This window comes from Pieris napi, chromosome 21, assembly GCF_905475465.1.
Source record: "Pieris napi chromosome 21, ilPieNapi1.2, whole genome shotgun sequence".
Taxonomy (NCBI): domain Eukaryota; kingdom Metazoa; phylum Arthropoda; class Insecta; order Lepidoptera; family Pieridae; genus Pieris; species Pieris napi.
The window spans coordinates 954,216-967,501 of record NC_062254.1 but is presented as its reverse complement, the minus strand read 5'-3'; the positions used below and the strand labels follow the sequence as shown (position 1 = coordinate 967,501).

General features: G+C 33.6%; 1 non-coding gene across 1 annotated transcript; it reads right to left on the bottom strand.

Moving 5' to 3' along the window:
• Positions 1-12,594: 12,594 nt before the first annotated feature.
• LOC125060550 lies at positions 12,595-12,742 on the bottom strand. Its single transcript, XR_007118878.1, has one exon. It is a non-coding gene; the product is annotated as a U12 minor spliceosomal RNA (small nuclear RNA).
• Between the last annotated feature and the right edge of the window lie 544 nt (positions 12,743-13,286).

The following is a 13,286-nucleotide window of genomic DNA, read 5'->3' as shown; positions in this document are numbered from 1 at the left end:
CGTGTGTCAGACATAGGAGGCCAATCCCACACTTTACTATTAGACGACAAATGATCATGAAACATAAACAGAAATCTGATAATAAGAAATACATTTGACAAAATAGTTCCAGCATCAAAATTCATGTGAATGTAATAACGTTACTGTAAATTACTTAACAGTTTGCAAAGCATTTGTTTAATATATGATGCATCATATTGTTAGCTTTTATTATTTATTTAATTATATTCTAAATAATGTATGAAACATATTCTTTTGCTACAAGTGCGCATGTGCAATAATTACTCATTTGACTCGTTCGGTTATTTACGAATTGTTACGAATTGACTCGAATAACTGCCCGAAGTGGGAAGGTCGAGTCAGAGTGGGGACTAGAGGATAAAACAGCTTGTAGCACATGCGCACAGGCAATTCCTTTGTTCAAGTTGGAGTTTGTACATTTTACGTAGGGTCAGTGTGTGAAATATAGTAAATCAAGTCATCATTGGAGTGTTTAATTTCCTACCCTAAGAACTAGATCAACTAGCCCTAACAATATGAAATGTATTTAGGTTATAAAACAAAATAATTTAACACTCGTTCACCATTAAAAATGTCGTCGCTTCCAAGGATTCCCCTATTCACACCCAGGAGTATCACGTACTGAAATTAATTATTAAAATCAAAAGCACCGCCCGCATGAATACAAAAATGTATAAGTACAATTAACAAGATCACTTAAGAGGGCGTGACGTTTTGTTTATTAGAATTTAGATGTATTTTAACTGAACAATGGGCCTACCAATGATTTATTTCGTAACATTTGTTCGAATGAGCCAGGCAATATTGCCTTTACCTAACACTATACAGCAGATACAGCAACGAAAGTGGAAATGAATATTCACTCCGAAGAGATTCCAATTATATCCACAAGCAGCTGCTTGATTGGAACCCACAAGAAGCGGAAAGCGTCCCAAACCTGGCTGTACAGATGAGGCAAAGAGAGCCGAAAATACTTGGAGCGAGGTGAATAACGAGGCTCAAGACTGAACGCGATGGAGACTGTGGACGCCCTCTGCCCCTAGTAGGGGTTATAGGACAAATCGAAGTTAGTAACACTAGAGTATGATTAGGTCCCATGGGAGTTGTGGAATGGAGCATGTCTGTATGGAAAGAGAAGCATTGTAGGATTTGAGGCCGCTGTAGTGCTGATTTTTGTTATTGTGTTGTTATTACATTAAAGTTTGACATTAATAAATATATCAGTAACGCTACAAACTTATTAGGTCTTCCTAACTGCTTCATGAACATTTGTCAATCTAATTGGCAAATAAGTGATCAGCCTGTTGTGCCTGATACACGCTGTCTACTCTTTGGCCAGCCGGTTTCCTCACGATGTTTTCCTTCACCGTTCGAGCGGTTGTTAAATGCGCACATAGAAAGTCCATTAGTGCCCAGCAAGGGGTCGAACCTACGACATCAGGGATGAGAGTCCCACGGTGAAACCACTAGGCCAACACTGCTCTGTTGTTTTTTTAATATGTAAAGAACCTTCTGAGGAGGTTATTCTCGAGAGAAAATTGGAAAATTTTAAAAAAAGTTTTTTTTATCTTTTAGGTTTTTAATCCGGAAAAGCGAACAATCTATAATCAAAAAAATAAAAAGTCTATCTATCTTTGATAAGGGATGATTATATTTGATGATAATCAGGAACAATAAATACATGAGCTATATTTTTGAACCTTATCACGTTTCTCATAAAAAATTCAGACAAAACCAAGCGCCAGACGAGACCAAATTAATGATATCACGACCTCATTGTGTTTAAAAACAAACGTTTGTACGCATTAGAAATTATGATTGGGATATGCGCACGCGCTGTTTATTTCAAAGTGAAGTGTCCGCGGGCAAAGATTAAGTTGTAGATATAGTATGTCGTGACAAAGATACCCATTAAAACTTATTAATACAAAAATAAATTTGTTAAATTTAATGTATTCCTTACATATTTGAAGCGACGCGACGACCACTAAAGCCAGATTTCGATAACTACACTCGAGAAACACTTACGTTTCGTTAAAAACTGGTAACCCGTTTTTGTTAGTAATTTCGTTAATTTTTAATTACAAATGCTATATACAAAAACATACAGTAAAAATTCACAATTATTAAATAGAAAATTAAAACAAATTTAAAATGTTTGGTCCCTGTGGCAGTGTACCTTTAATTCCTTGCTACATTGCAATACTTATTTGATAAGGAAAACACCAGCAGTGAGGTCACCGGAAGTATCCACCAGGCGCCAACTTAATTCTTCAATTAGCACCTGTACACTTTTCCCACGGCCGAAATGTCTTTATTCCAAAGGGAAGAAAATCAAAGTAGCAAGAAAGACTTATTTGAGCCGTTTATTATTTTCCGTCTGGTCTGCGGTCGCGACAGCAATCATGTCCACACAAGTAGCTTTGCATACCAAAGCTCGTCCCACCCTTCATGGGACAAAAATCACCTAAACTTTTAAGGAAGTTAATCGAGTATTGGGTAAGAACCAACCCCACTTATCATCCAACTCTTTACCGCACATCTGCGCATTTATCTTTGACAATGACCACCGAGTTCGTGAAGAACGTGACGGATATGTCTCCGACTTATGAGATATTACTTCTTGTACAGCTCACAGTATTACTCACTGATTTTATTACAGTGTTAGGACATCTACGACCATAAAGCTGGGTTTTATATTTCGTGGTGCCGAGTTATTTGAAAGAAATTATATTTTAGTACAACGTATGATTTATAAGTTTTAGTAGATTTTCTAGAGAAAGTAGTGATTGGTTAAAATGTTATTCTAACACTTAGCTTAGTCATCATAGATCAAGCCATGTGCCAAATTCTAAATAAATTGTTACAGACATTGAAAGAGTGATTGTTTTATTTTTCAAGAACAGATTTGCCGCGCACTATCGCTATGTGGAACCAGCTGCCCACTGAGGTATTTCCGAACCAATTCGACTTATGGTCCTTCAAGAAAAGAGCGTGCCACTTTTTAAAAGGTATTCTCGCGTTGTTTTCCTTCACCGTTCGAGCGAATCAATGCAAATCATATCAAAATCTTTTATTAATTTAGGTAACGCAATGTCCGCTTATGAACTTCAAAAATAAATACATATTAAATGATTCTAATTTTACACTTACTGCCAATTCTCAAATCAATAGCGTAGAATGGAAGAGAAGACCTGGAAATAAACTCTCCGCCACTAATCGCCAAATTAAACGAACAATCGAACGATCGAACATACGACCTCAGGGATGAGAGTCGCAAGCTGAAGCCACTTGGCCAACACTGTTCAACTTGAACGGTAAACAGGTATAGAAATGTCAGGCCCAGACCTAAAAAGGTCGTAGCGCCATTTTCTTTACTTATTTACTTATAACTGTATATAGGTTAATTTAACTTCAGTTCTTTACTTGAGGCTTGAGAGTTTTTCACTACTTAAAAGAGTGTCAGAAAGTTTCTTGTCAGTTCTCGACCCTTCGCTTGAGAACGTGCATTAAGTGTAAATTTAGACTTTTACGTTCATATGTGTACATTGTACAACTGAACCGAATAAATGATTTTAACATGATTCTGTTACTAGTATCCACGTAATTATTTTTTTTATTATTATTTATTATAGTTCACCACATCGTATATAATGATATATCTACAGTTTTTATTTATTTAATTCGTAATCCTACAGCCAATATATATTTAATAAAAGACAATTGTACTTAACATATAATCAAATATTTACGAAAGGAAAAAAATATTATTGTGTGCAAACAAGTCAAGGGTTAAATACCTATTGGTCGTTGTATGTCCGGGTTGCGGGATACAAAACTGAGACACAAGCTATCTTTTCTAAAATACATGACAATAATCAAAAAATTTAAATAATAAAAATACTACACATTCTATTTTAGATTCTTAAGAAAAAGCATAAATTACTAGTAAAACTATGTTTTTTTTTTAAATTGATCAGCTCACAACCGAATATATTATACTTTTATGGTTAAGTTAAGTAATTGTTATGGTTTGTTTTCTTTAAATATTAATGGTGTATTATCAGGCCTTTAACATAACAGCTGGTAATAAAATAAGGGGACCGGACTCGGACCGCTAAATTGTTTAACTTGAATTCCACAATTATGGATCGACAACCCTTTAGGCCGTAAAATGTAACAGGTACAAACCCCAAAACAAAGAAGATATACATATAAGATTACTGTATGGCTAAACTGTTTATTGAAGGATTGTGACGACTAAATACTAGCTATCACGAAAGTGAAAATCTAGAATTTGCATAGAGGTCAACAATCGAGGTATTTTTCCTTGAACTCTGAATAAGTTTTTTATCAAGAGAAAAATTTGGAATATTTATTACAAAGGCTTTTATTCCGGAAAAGCGATCTTTTATTTAGTAATTATCTAAATAGTCTCTATGGGATAGCATAGTAAAATGTTCAATATGTTGGTATGTAGCTATTAGTGGTAAGTAAAAAAAATCATATTATGATGAAACGAAGTTCGCGGGCGCAACTAGTAAAAAAAGACATTTTGTATTATTTATCAGGTATACTGGCATTAATGTTGGTAACAACAGCAATAAGAATGATAATTCAGTATACCACTACGGAGAAATAAAAAACACTTTTTAAAACTACGATATTTTTGAAACGTGCATGGTTTTAAAGTACAAACATCTTTCAGTTATCGACCGAAACAATAGACTGCAACTGACAAAGAGCTGTTTCTGTTGACAATTGACACGTCAAGAGCTAATCTGTGTAATAATTACCATAGTATCGTAGTAATAGATAATTGAATTGTACTTTCCGAATGCAAATGTCTAGAGATACTTATTATTACTAAGTTTCGACTTGAAGCGTCAAAAGGCATCGCCTGAATGTGAAGCTATAGTCGGTGCAAAGCCGGAGCGGTCTACTAGTGGACGATAAAAGCCAAGAATCAAATTACTCAATGTTTGCATAGGATTATGTAAATAAAGAGTACTACGAACCGAGTCTTAACGTGTGTTTAATGTATTAATGAGTTTGCAAAACTCTGATTTGTGGTTACTTGTTTGGATAAATTAGATCGATTCTAATGTGACGACAATGTGGCTTAGTTTATTTAAAGACAAATTAACCATTTACTCAAATATAATCCATGTAATTTAAAATATGATTAAAATAGGTATGCAAAAATATTTTGAGTCTATACTTTCGGGAGAATTTTTTGATATCTGTTTAAAATGTAATTATTATACCCTTTCATTACAAAAATGAATATTCAAAATGAGCTAAGGTAGCCTGCCAGTTAGTGAACTGTATAGTGAATATGGCCTTGCTCACTTTAAAAAAGTTAGTACGGTATTTGTTTGTTTATATCCACGGCACTTACAATTAATAATATCTATAAACATTAATTTAAAGATTTTACATTTAAAGGTTTAACTGTTTTCAGTCCCTCGTATAACACGGGTATTCTTATATCCATATAACGCGGGGATTGTTCCCCCATACAAGTGCATTATGCGAGAATACTCCTACAACGCGATTCTTATCACGAGAAACCAATCTAACGTGTTATAGGATACTGTATATGATATCATTCGTTCGGGACATTGACTAGACAAAAATAAAATTGGTGAACGTAACATTTGTTTCTCGAAATAAACCCAAAACCTGGGAGGCGATTAGTATAAGTTCTAAAATCGTAATTTGTGGACGACTTGTCATTAACGTTGTCAGGTAGTTTTTCGAGTTTATAACTTTGTCGGTGCCACAAAGGCGAATCTATATGACAATAGATTTCTGGGCGTGTTTAAGTTTAATAGACCGCAGTTATATTTAGGATCATTCGTTTCCGTTTTTGCTTAAACGGCTCGTTTGATTTTTTCACCGCCATTATGATTTGGGCTTTTCGAGTGGTAAATGGGAAATTATAACGCGTAACGAATTGACTACAATGTCACGGGCTGATGCGTGAGGTCGGTAGATGTCATATTTTTAGGAGATTTTATAAATACCTAAGTATTGTTAAGTGCTTATCTGATACGTAATCCGCACCGCATCTGTACAGTAGTACAATTATTGTTTTTCTTATAAAAAAATTAAGTAAATCAATGGCGTTACAACCTTTTTAGGTCAGGGCCTCAGATTTCTGTATCTGTTTCATGATCATTTGTTTATCTAATAGGCAATTTGGTGATCAGCCTTCTGTGCGTGACGCACGCCTTCAACTTTTTTTGGATCTAAGGCAAGCCGGTTTCCTCACGATGTTTTCCTTCACCGTTCGAGCGAATGTTAAAAGCGCACATAGAAAGAAAGTCCATTGGTGCACAGCCGGAGATCGAACCTACGACCTCAGGGATGAGAGTCGCAAGCTGAATCCACCAGACCAACACTGGAAATCGACATGTCTTTGACCCAAAAAGTCAACGGCGTGTGTCAGGCACTGGAGGCTGATACTTGCCTATTAGATTTAAAAATGATCATGGAACAGATTCAGAAATTTGAGGCTAAGACCTAAAGAGGTCTAAGGCACGCCGGTTACCTCACGATGTTTTCCTTCACTACACGAGCGACTGTTAACACACATAGACAGCAATTGGTGCACAGCCGGGGATCGAAGCTGCAACCCCAGAGATGAGAGTCGCACGTTGCAACACTGCTCAAGAACTTGTAGTCATAATTATACGATTCTGATTGAGCTCACGAACGCTAATCACAAAGCATGTTGTTACATTAATAAAAACATTATATTTACCATAAAAATATTTTATTCCGTGTATCCGGTCTGAACGAATAAGAACGGATTAGATATGTAAATTATATTAAGCCATATTGAATAAACTTAGTTTAAGAGGATTTTATTGAGATATAATTTACTTTGGTTTAACTTCTAATGTTTAAATTATGCGTATAGGACATAAAGACGTGGGATACTTGGGTACATCAGTGAATAAAAATTTTAAGATTATAACGATTATCGCGCGTCATGTGTAATAGGGTTATAAGATATTAAATATACCTACTTTAAACAATATCTATATTTTTTTGACGTTCATAAGTGTACATTGTGTTACCTATATGAATAAATGATTTTGACTCTGATATAATTCATTTAGCTAACTTATAAAAACATTTATTAGTAATAATAACAATTAAATGTACAGTATTTACAATAAGAAAAAAATAGTATTAATAAGTAGTATTTTAAATATACTACTTGCATTAATAAAACATAATATATGTACTTAATACTTATTCATAATGCTGCCAGTATTAAAGTTACATAACAAGATATGCCACGGGGACCAACCTTTTTAAATTTGTTTTAATTTTCTATTTATCAAATTTTAGTTATTATTACTAAGTATGTGTTATGAGTATTTAGGAAATAAATCTTTGTTTATTCATAAAAATATAATTTCAACGTGTTAAAGTAAGTTTTCGTCTCTTTCTGACAAATTGCTTTTACACTGTGATGAAAAGAGACGAACACTTTTTGCATATGTTTGAATAGACTTATCAAAAGCCATCAATACTAAAAACACATAAAAATTTTAATACACATTTGAAACCAGTATATTTAACACTGCATATAAAAAAAGGTAAGATTCATGCCTACATTTCGTGAGTCACGCGTCCACTAAATATGTATGAGGAAATTAAAATAATACAACTATAGGGTATATGTATATGAACACGTCTGACCTTCCGTTGTATTAACATATACAGTGTTTTGCTTGTAACGATTTGTCGGTATCGGACGACTGATAATTTTAAGACAACCAAATCAAGTAGGTTCAGCCTTGCTTCTGGATACTATGAGAGCCAGACAATATGATGCTAAAGCATGGGCAATCAAAATCAGCTGGATATAACAAAACGTGGAGACTTGAGACTGAAGCTAACTAAGGTAAAATCCCTGTGCAGCAAGCACCAAGCGCAAGGATCTCAATAAATTAATATAGAATAATATTTATTAAAATTATGATTTGGAGTTTGAATTTCAGTTTTTAGTTAGTTAGTTTTGTTAACGATTTCCAAGTGATTTCATCCTAAAACCTATCATTTAAATTTAGAGTTATGCTCACATTTTAGTAACTTCTTGAAAAAAAAAACAAAAATCACTCCTCACTTTTGAGGAGTAAACGTGCATCCGATAATTTCGAAGAAAATTGTAATTATAGATTAAACTAAAAATTAGTTTTCCTATGTAGTGTGTATATGTATGTTATAAAAAAACACGTGCTAATTGTATTTATTTGCATTAAACTTTTCTCTTTAAAGCTTCCCAGAGAGCTTGCAATATTAAAGAATATAAATTACCTTACCATAAACGGTCACATCCAAATCTGTGCATCCATCATTCACCAACTTAAAACTCTTTAAAGCTTGTTACCAATGTTATTCGTTAATTAAAAACGTCAATCAACGCTACATTTTGTCTGATGCCATAGACTAATAAATGGATGTGAACCGCTCACGACGCGAAATATATTAGTCTTGTTCAGTCTTGCGTAAAACTTCCTTGGAAGTAATATTTTAGAGTTTTGTGACGGTACAGATGTTTTGTGATTAAAAGTTTAACTAAATTTAACTTTAAAAGGTTTAAATGCCTCATTAACTGGCTCCTGTATGACTTTGGGTTGGGATGTGAATACCAAGAAGTGATTTGTAATTTTAAATAACGATAGATGTTACCAATCCCGACGTACTATTAGCGACCTCAGCGGATATTGAGAGAACTTATTTTGTCAGTACGTTCAAACACAAACGATTCTCTGTGCCATTGACTCTGGAAATATAAAAAAATATCCATCTGCCTCGTACGAACACGAATTATCTGCGTAATTCGCCAATGTTTGGGGTTTTAGATAACTACAATACAATTTATGAGGATGAAGACATTATCCACCTTACCAAAGAGGGTGTGAGGAAATATTTTATGAAGCGGGAAGACTTTGGCTTTATTTAGTAGTAACAACTTAGTTATTTTTTTTTTTTAGTGATTGTTTGTTTAATATTTTTTTTTTTTAAATCTATTAATGTACTTAATTGACTTATGTTTTCTGTTTCGCAGTATTTAACAATGTAACCTCTTTGGCTTTGTATATTGTCTAAATGCTTTCTTTTCTATTATGTGTAACTGTAAGATTTCTTATAAATAAATAAAAACGGAATGTCTTAGATACAAAAATTTACGAAACAGAAAACCTAATGAATGACAGTCGTAGAAACGACCCAAGCTTCATTGGAGGGCGTTGGGACATATACATTATGTTCGCTTATATATCCTTTTTTGTTAATTTGATAATAGAATAATGTCTATTTAGTTAAATTTGTTTTTTCATATATGTGTGGGTATGTGTTATACATAATAATATATATGTGTGTATACATAAGATTTTATTAAATTTATAGATAACTAATAAATTAATATTTTATAATAAAGAACAAAATAAATCAGAGGCGCTACAGCCTTTTTAGATATGGGCAAGTAGGTGATATCCTGTGCCGCCGGTTTCCTCACAATCTTATCCTTGACCGATCAAGCGTTAAATGCGCACACAGAAAAATGAAGTCACACAATACACAGTCACACCTTCAGGTATGAAAGGCACGCTGAAGCCAACACTGTTCAGTTCATAAGCAGAGTTACCACATCTGATTATTAATCTTTGTGCCAAACGGTTAATGATGAACACAAATAAATCGTCAAATTAAACATCTTTAAGTTCCACGTTCGAGCAGTTTCGGTGCTGTTAATTAGACAACAGGTTTACGGCACTCTTTGAAAGTTATTGTTATTGTTACGTTCTGTGACATTAATTCGGCGTTAATTTTAAAATCGTTCATTTAAGCCAGTTTTCACCTTATCTCGCGAGTTTCAGATAAAAGTGAAATAATAAATAACGCGGAAGTGTATTTTCGTGTTCAAACAGTTGACGTTTTTCATTATTAAGTTCTTCGCATCTTATAAAAATGCTTAAAATACGCATAACACATCCATATATTAGAACAAGCTCGCAAGTACATAGAAATAAGAATTTTACGCTATTTTCTTGAAGACGAAGACTAAACTTACTACTTTAAATTAATTTTTTTCACATACGCTTACACATATTTACACACCCAAAACCTCATGCTCTAGGTATATTTTGTCCATAACTTTAATGTAGTCATATATTTTCGTATAATTTCTGTTTGCGATGGCTGGTGACTTGTTATCACAGAACTTCTATATTCCTATTATAGGCACCAGCCTCTCAAAGCAGTCCCACAAAGGTGGTACTGCAGCATGTATAGCCGTAAAATGCAATATTGTGAAGAGGCAATACATTAAAACTAAATTTAAATTTAAACTAAAACCTTTTTAAAAGCGTGCGTATATTGTTACTTGACATCAATTGTCAATTGTCAAAGATTCAACATTGCAATTTTGCTAGATGGGGGGTACCGGGTTCGATTCCCGGTTCGAGGGCAAGTTTTCATTTAATTTAAATTTGTTCTCGGCCTTTGGGAGGGTTGTGCGGTTCCGGGCGAGAGTGCCTTAAACCGTACACGGAGGACACGGTCGAATTTCTAAAGACAAGCACGAATTATAAAAAAATCCTATACTTGACGCTGGCTAATGCACAAATCGTGCCAGAGCCATAAAAAAAAAAACATTGCAATTTATTTATCTTTTTTTTCTTATACTAAGAGCCTAAATATATTTTTAACATACAGCCATATTAAAATCCTTAAAAGCCTTTAATTAATTACTGTTTTCGCTACATCATTGTCTTATAGCGTTCAATCTTCTTTAGCTTTAATTCCGAAAGTAGGCTGGCGTCATCGTAATGGCACCTACATCAAAACCGATACAATCCTTATTGACATCTCTGTCTCTTTCACTCCCAACAGTTAGTGTATACGTGAAAGAGAGACAGCTACGCTATACTCAGATTAAAATTGATTGTGCGGACCTTTCCTTTATCTACGGGACATGTTCCGATTGATTTCTCATCAATCTTTATTCGCGGTATTAACGACTATTTTTTATTCGAACCTTCGTGGAAATGGCGGTTTTTTGGGTTTTCATTAAATATATTTGTTGGAATCAAATTTTTTTTACCTTCTTAGTTAGTTTATTTACAATCAAGTATGCAGTATTGACAATTTTCTTAACCTACAAAGAATAATAAAAGTTATTTTAAAAAAATCAAAACAAATTTAAAATTATCAAATTTTTTTATATTTCGAAGTGATTTGCTTTATATGTTTTGTCCTACATAATGTTAGAACGTACCTACCTAATAATTATTACGACAATTTATGAAATGATTTAATTTATTTGGTTTATTTATTTAATTATAAGTAATCTTACAGCTAACATACATTATATTACAAAACAAACACTTAGACAGTACAGAAAGCCAAAACAGATTACATAGATAAACAATATTATATACGAAAAATAAAACAAATAAGCGCAGCGCATCAATAGACAAAACTATATATACAGAAAACTGAAATTTAATATTTAAAACAACAAATAATACTAAATATTTCTAATCACGAATTTTAAAGAGGATAACTATTTCGACGATAATAATTATTGTGAAAAAATTAAATAATTTATAATTATTTCACGGAAAAATTTCAAACTTATTCTCCAAAATAATTTAAATTAAATTTCAGTGAAGCGCCGCCAAAATGAACCTGAAATGCCTTCGACCCAAGTTAATGCTAGTCAAGGACCCTTTAAGTCAGAGGAAGACCAGCACCTTTCTTCCTCCAAACCGTCATATATTATTTAAGATTATATTATAAATGATCTAATTATTGTGTACTTATGTATAGCTAAAAAAAATATTAAAGAATACGTAGCTTTTGGTGCGTGTAAGAAAATCTTACATACAAAAATTCTCCGTGAGTTTATGTATGGACCATCATGTCACTTCAGAAATACTCGTTCTCATTACAAATCGATTTAATCCCGTTTAATTTAAGCCGCGTAAATCAAGATAATATGCAGTTGTAAGAAAATGTCATGAGGATTTTGTGATAATATTTAAATTTTAAACTATTAAATTTGAATTATTTAAATTTGATTTAGTGACGCTACAACCTTTTTAGGTCTGGGCCTCAGATTTCTGTCTCATAATCATTTGTCAATCTAAGAGGCAAATTGGTCAGCCTCCTGTGCCTGACACACGCTGTCGACTTTTTTGGTCTACGGCAAGCCGGTTTCCTCACCATGTTTTCTTTCACCGTTCGAGGGAATGTAAAATGCATAGAAAGAAATTAAATTGGTGCACAGCCAGGGATTTAACCTACGACCTCAGGGATGAAAGTCAAACGCTGGCACTGCTCATTAATAGATGGATATATTAATAAAAATCTTAAGAAAAATATAAATACAGCAGCCTCATCACTACAAAGCAATTACTTCCAGGCAACCCTTAACGCATCGAAACTGTCGTTTAAAAAAGTTAATTCAGGTTATATGATGGATACTCTAGATTCTAAAGTATCGTTTCGAAATTAAATTGTATTAATAAATATTAAATAATAATTTAGGCAGATCGCTTCACTCGAACCGTGCGCAAAGTAGGCGCACAGCTCTAGAGGACGACCTGTACCCATCAAAAATAGTTTCGCCCTTTAGGACATAGCCGAGAGTTACCAAGGCCCAATAATTTCCTTACTCAATAGATTGAGGCACGAGGAGCGATTTGCACGCGTATTGCCTAGTTCCAATAAAGAAATACTTCGTAAGCGCGTTTTATGGTACAACTAGCGCCATCTAGTAATGGCATTTGTTTAGTATTCAAAATATTTTTGCTCAAAGCAAAATGTCACTTTTTGTGTTGTCTTTAATCGAAAGCTTATCTTTAGACTATAAATGAGTTTCTTTGTGATAACGCTAGCCGAATTTTTCAATTTTTTTTTACAGAACTGGGTCTCTCAATGCCAGATGGCTCGCGGGTACGTTGCCGGAATAATAAATCCCAATTTGACTTGTAATTTATAACATAACTAAACCGATATTTTAATTCTGAACTTCGATTAGCGATAGCGATAAGATCCATACGTTTTGAATACCATTCGATATAGTTCTTTCAATATCCGTGGCGCTGATGTCGCAACCTTGGGATGGGAACTCATTATTGAAATCGCAATCGCTATCGGGAGTTACATACGCGACCTTATGAAAATAAAAAATAACAATAAGATATTCTGTTGCGCTACACCTTTTTAGGTCTGGG